This window comes from Berghia stephanieae, chromosome 8, assembly GCF_034508935.2.
Source record: "Berghia stephanieae isolate SIO BIC M18660-M18661 chromosome 8, UCSD_Bste_1.3, whole genome shotgun sequence".
In the NCBI taxonomy this organism is placed as follows: Eukaryota; Metazoa; Mollusca; class Gastropoda; order Nudibranchia; family Aeolidiidae; genus Berghia; species Berghia stephanieae.
In genome coordinates, this window is record NC_088367.1 from 19,081,770 (window position 1) to 19,088,712 (window position 6,943).

At 34.3% G+C, this 6,943-nt stretch overlaps 1 protein-coding gene across 1 annotated transcript in view; it reads right to left on the minus strand.

Moving 5' to 3' along the window:
• LOC144978947 (uncharacterized) overlaps window positions 1-6,456 on the minus strand; it is a 71,364-nt gene extending 64,908 nt beyond the window's left edge. The window contains exon 1 of the mRNA XM_078925566.1: window positions 5,983-6,456. The gene's annotated coding sequence lies outside the window, so the exon portion shown is untranslated. The remainder of the gene's footprint in view (window positions 1-5,982) is intronic.
• Between the last annotated feature and the right edge of the window lie 487 nt (window positions 6,457-6,943).

Consider the following 6,943-nt stretch of genomic DNA (forward strand, 5'->3'; position numbering starts at 1 on the left):
GCTGATACACTACAGTAGCGAGGGGATAAGGGTTCGAACCCTTGTCGGCGTCTGCTAGTTTTTTTTTCTCTTCTTTTTAATGCTGATTTTCTTCATATATATATATATATATATATATATATATATATATATATATATATATATATATATTATATATATATATTTAAAAGAACTCTTATTTCCAAAATTTAGTTTCCTAAGAGTGTAAAAGAGGTTAATAAAGACTAAGACACGACATTTCCTAGGGGGATTTCTCTTTCTGAAGTTTTTCTGTTTTAGCTACAGATAGATAGTGTGCGCTTGGCTAAGAAGCTCACAACATTGCCATAATAATAATAATAATAATAAAAATAATAATAATAATAAAAATAATAAAAATAATAATAATAATAATAATAATAATAATAATAATAATAATAATAAATAATAATAATAATAATAAATAATAATAATAATAATAATAATAATAATAAAAAAATAATAATAATAAAAAATAACAAATAAATAATATAATAATAATAATAATAATAATAATAATAATAATAAATAATAATAATAATAATAATAATAATAATAATAATCAATAATAATAATAATAATAATAATATAATAATAATAATAATAAAATAATAATAATAATAATAATAATAATAATAATAATAATAATAATAATAATAATAATATATAATAATAATAATAATAATAATAATAATAATAATAATAATAATAATTAATAATAATAATAATAATAATAATATAATATAATAATAATAATATCAATGATTCATGCATCGAACAAAACAAAAACAAAAAACAAAAAAAAAAAAAGAAAAGGAAAAAAAAAAAGGTAAAATAAAAAGAAAGAAAGAAAGAAAGAGTATGACTAAAACTAAAATTATAAAAGTTACTGCCATTCTTCTCAATCAAGTTAGTCTAGTTGGGGTGCGATGCGAATCGGCGGCAGCGGGCATAGAGATACATACGTCCATGCCACCTCATTATTTCGACATTTTGTTATACAATAATTGGATCGGATTACGGCCTCGTTTTCGTTTCGCGGTCGCTTTGGTTCATTCACCCATTCCGTTTAGTACGCACTTTTTTTACTGGCTTATCACAATGTAGTCCGTTTTGGTTGAGGAATCTCCCCCGCCCCCCTTCCACTCCCTCCCTTGTTTATTATTTATTTAACGTAGTATTCTCTTTTAGCTTTTCTTTCTAGTTATTTTCTGTGAAATAATCAGAATTTTAAAAGGATTAGAGTTAAGTAGAAGATTATCTATGACATGACTTGGTGGCTTAGCGTTACAATATTATTATTATCATTATTATCATCATCATCATCATCATCATCATCATCATCATCATCATCATCATCATCATCATCATCACCATCACCATCACCATCATCATCATCATCATCATTATCATTATTATTATTATTATTATTATTATTATTATTATTATTATTATTATTATTATTATTATCATTATTATCATTATTATTGCGTCTTGTTCACATAATTTCTTCATTTCTTTCTATATTTTTTTTTCTCACACTTACTTCCTTACTTTCTCATTGTTTTCCAATCTCTTTCATTACTCAATTGTAGCTGTAGGCGGGAACTAAAACTTTATTTTCATTGACTAAATGATTAGCGAGAGAGAGAGAGAGAGAGAGAGAGAGAGAGAGAGAGAGAGAGAGAGAGAGAGAGAGAGAGAGAGAGAGAGGGGGGAGGGGCGGTGTTGATTTTTTAACATAATAAACTCAATAATTAACTCCGTATAAAATTTTCATTTAAGACAAATTACTAAACTTTTTGTTCCCTATAAAAAACAAACAAACAAACGTGAGCTTTTCTTTAGCGCAATATCCACTAAACGTGCTCAAAGCGAGTCTGTTTATGAAATAAAGCTATATCTAGATATCTCCTTTCAAAACAAAGAGACAAGAATGATGACACGTGAAGCACAAAATCGCTGAATGGAACTTTGGGTTTTGACACGTGAAGCACAAAATCGCTGAATGGAACTTTGGGTTTTGACACGTGAAGCAAAAAATCGCTGAATGGAACTTTGGGTTTTATCACATGATGATAAAACTGTAACAACTACAAACAAAAAAAACAAACCCTTATTGTTTCAAATCCCCCATTTTTTTTAATTTCCCAAATATCAGGACAAAATTTGAAGTGTGTTTTATTAAGTTTAAATTTTTCATCTACGAACAACTCAACATCCGTCGACGTGGGAAAGCGAGTGACGAGAGCGTAGATACGTACCTTCCAAATTCCCATTATCCTAGATAATAATTTGAGAGTGAAGTGTCGTCATTTAAACTTTGTGTCGTGTTTACGACTCGGGTAATGACATCTCATCATGGAAGATCGTTAAAGGGAACTACATACACAACAACACACATACACACAAAAGTACATACGCACAACACACACACACACATACACACACAACATACGTAAACACACATACTACTTATTTCAACGACAATAGAACAAGTTTATGTAATAAAGTAAGTCTTAGCTCTATTATTATGTATATATTATATTATATTATTATGCCGTCATTGAGAGAAAAAAAAAATAGTTTGATTACGTTACGACATTTCCCACGATAGTTGTAACCTGTGGTTGTTCAAAAAAAAAAAATAATAATAATAATAATTCACACGTAGACGTCTACATTATTTTTATCTCGCGAAAGGCTCAGGAGTCCCTACGCTCTTTGCCTCGTACCCAAAAGGTACCGAATTCGATCGATCACCTGCAGTAAGTTGCTCTGTGTGGCCTTGAGCAAGTCACCTCGCCCTGCCAAGCTCAATTTGCGGCGTTGCGCTGCGGCTGACGCCTGGGTTATTCCAGTCTTCCTTTGGAATATAGACTCTAAAGACAAATTTCCCATATGGGATGAATAAAGGGAATTTTATTTATTTAATCTATTTATGCTATGAGGTTGATTAACTAAGAAAAAAAAGGTAATCCTAACAATGTCCTTCTTTAAAGAAAAAAAAAAGAAAGAAAAAAATGATAAGGCTACGGACGAGAACTCTGAACATCGGTTGGTCTGCCGCATGCTGTATATAAAACAAGAAACCATCTCTCGCTATCTGTGTCTTAAAGATAGAACGAAGATGACGTCACTCGGGTCTTTGTTATTGTTTTTGCCATCCGCGTTTATGAGTACTTCTCACTAAACTGTATGAACCTGACTATAAATGTTCATGGATAGACACAGTTTTGTGTGTTGGTCCGTTATACTTCCGGATGGCAATGTTGTGAACTTCTTAGCCAAGCGCATACTATAATCTATGCCTTAGTTCGTGGCAATGTGGAAAGTTCTGAGTTGAGTGAGTTGTTCACAAGCTAAGGGGCATTTATTTTACTGGTGGTGAGTTTAATGGTTCTAATAGATTTTTCACCAATGGTGTTGGCCATTAACACAGTTCAGTGTGTGTGTAGCATAGCAATAGCAATGAATGGGAGGTGGTGCAGGTTGATGTTAGTGATAATGATATTTACTTATTTTTGCCTTGAGTTCAAAGAGCGTTCATGAGTTAGAAGAAATTATTGCTTTTCTATTTCTTTTCTTTTTATATTATGTCAAGCTGACTTTTTGCGGCATGGTCTCTCTCTCTCTCTCTCTCTCTCTCTCTCTCTCTCTCTCTCTCTCTCTTTTAGTGGTCTTCTTCTTCTTCTTCTTCTTCTTCTTCTTCTTCTTTTTCTTCTTTTTCTTCTTCTTCTTCTTCTTCTTCTTCTTCTTCTTCTTCTTCTTCTTCTTCTTCTTCTTCTTCTTCTTCTTCTTCTTCCGTCTCCCTCTTTTCCTTCTTACTACGAGTCCCCCCCCCCTCCCTCCCTCTCTCTCTCTCTCTCTCTCTCTCTCCGTGTGTGTGTGTGTGTGTGTGTGTGTGTGTCCATCACACACAGTCTATCTTACTTCCCATAACTCTTTCTACAATCACACACTCTCTCTGTATCCCTTCTCAAAACTCTCTATGCTCTCTCTGCACCCCCTCCCCCCCCCCCTCTCTCTCTCTCCCTCTCTCTCTCTCAGTCCATCACACACAGTCTATCTCACTTCCCATAACTCTTTCTACAATCACACTCTCTCTGTATCCCTTCTCTCACTCTCTATGCTCTCTCTGCACCCCCTCCCCCCTCTCTCTCTCTCTCTCTCTCTCTCTCTCTCTCTCTCTCTCTCAGTCCATCACACACAGTCTCACTTCCCATAACTCTTTCTACACACACACACTCTATCTCTGTCTCCCTCCTTCTCTCATTCTCTATCTCTCTCTGTGTCCCCCCCCCTCTCTCTCTCTCTCTCTCCCTCTCTCTCTCTCTCTCTCTCTCTCTCTCTCTCTCTCTCACTCCCTACCTACTACATCCTTCCTCATCACTAATACTACTATCTTTGCTTTACACCACAAGTCTCCATCTCACACCCTGACAAACAACAAACAGTCGAGGTTATCCTGACCCGTCAATCAAATCCTACACGTGAGGTGTGAGTAGACATGACGAAGCTGGATACCTGCCTCAACCCCCCCCCCCCCCCCCCCCCCCCCCCCCCCCGCACTACCCCAGCCCACCTGTCCTTCATCACCTCCCCCCCCCCCCCCCCCCCCCCCCCCACACACACACTCACCAATTCCAATGAACAACACCATTATAATGGATCGGGAAATCAAACTACATTTCACCACTAACTACACTCTAGCTGGGCTGGTACTACTCACTGCCAAATCACATTTACTAGAATATTCATTTTGGCCCGAAAACTTTTTACTTAATGCATTAACATGTGATCCATCGCCTTGAGACGTCCCAGGTTTGAGAGTTTTGTTTGTTTAATTTTTTTTTTTTTTTTTTTTTTTTTTTTTTACAAAGATGAGGGTCAATTAAATTTAATTAAATCGATCGATAATTAAAGGATGAGTTTTTCTGGCCAAATTTTTAAATACGCGTCATAGCAGAAAACTTGGGAGTCCCGTTCAGTTGGTAGAGCACTCACTTCATAATCAAAAGGATCAAGATCGATCCCGGGTGCAGTCGAAATTTTTTTCTGCGAATGGGAATCGAACTCTGTACCTTCAAGGTTAGAGAGTATGACAGCTTGTCCATTGCGCTACGGAGTCACCTGACTGTTCATTAAACATTTAATAAGGTCTTTCTAGAACATATTTTACCTTCAATGCAACTTCTATTTTCTGGTTTTAAATACTTTCGACTTTTTCGATTTAATTTTTTATTTATTTTATTAACAAAGACGTAGATACAGATGTCACAATATTAATATAACTTTTGCCAGGTCCAAATACAGACACACACAGCATTGCTGATGAATCGCGTGGAATGCGCATGCGTACAAGAGGCGTATATAAAAACGATCCGTTAGGATACACCGTCAAAGGAGGTGCATAAAAACACTACGATAAGTTTTTAGTTCCTAGTTAGTAAGTACCGAGGTGTAAAATGCATTTCTTCAATATCGTATTACAACACACTCTTGTCTTATGATACAATGAATCGATGAAAAATAATGTAACAGCAACAGTCAGTCATCACACGGAGAGAAGCAAATCTTTGGTTAATAACAAATCTATAATAATATCGTGTCGATCAATAGACACAATAAGATGTTGGGGAAACATTATACATAATACGATAAAATAAGTCGTGAACGATATTGGTAATGGATAGAGATAGATACTAGATAGATAGATAGATAGATAGATAGATAGATAGATAGATAGATAGATAGATAGAGAGAGATAGATAGATAGATAGATAGATAGATAGGTAGGTAGGCAGGTAGATAGATAGAAAGATAGATAGGTAGATGGAGAGATAAAGTTGACATTTATCTTGTCAAAAATTCTTAAAATAAAGATATCGATAATAAATGTCATATCGATAATTGTATTTGTTTTCAAATCAATTTAAGAAAATCGATCAAAATGATACTCACATAATATTATTATGACACATCGATAGAGTTTCGAAACAGACGAAGGCGTTTGTAATCTCATAATGTAAACAACACATGAAACAAGTCTTGGATCTCACATTAAACACACATAATAATATTGTTTGAAAAAGCAAAGTAGTCTAACACAAAACAGCACGCTATCGGTTTATTTTATAATAATAAATGTTGGTTAATAAACAGTTTACAGTCCTCCACGAAAGACGAAAGCATCCCCGCTGTAACGAAACGCTTGATTGATAATAATGACGTCAGACAGTTGAATCGAATAGAAAAGAACACATAATAATAAATAATATGTAATTCCGTAAACAAATGAGTTTGTTTCTATAATAATAATATAATGTGTTACTTACACTACTAGACTACTTACTGCCTATCCCTGTTTCGTGCAAGTAGTAACTAATAAAGAAAAAAAATACCGTGTGCTTGATTTATTTTAATCAGACAGAGAATGAAATCACGAACGAGAGAAGTTACAAATCTCTCTCCCCGTTTGTTTGTTTGCTGCGGTTATTGGCAGGTGTCACTCAAAGCTGCCCCTTGTGCTTGCAATACTTGCTACTACTGCTGCCTGCGTCTGCAAACAACTGCTGCTATCTAACTATCGTCTGATCACAAGGCGAGCATGCAAAGCAAGGTGCGCACTTGTTATCGTTCATCTATTATTATTATTATTATTATTATTATTATTATTATTATTATTATTATTATTATTATTATTATTATTATTATTGGAGCGTCAAGCGCGCAAACAACGGACCACATTATAATCATTCATTACCTTTTTTTTTAATTTAAAAAAAAAAATCATCTCTCATGCTCTTACATCGCTAGCTGAGTTGATTCTTAAAAATCCAGTTGCGCGGTGTGTTTGTGTCTCAATCGCCATTAATAATAATATTATTATCATCATAACGGTGTGCGAGAGATGGTTGGAAAA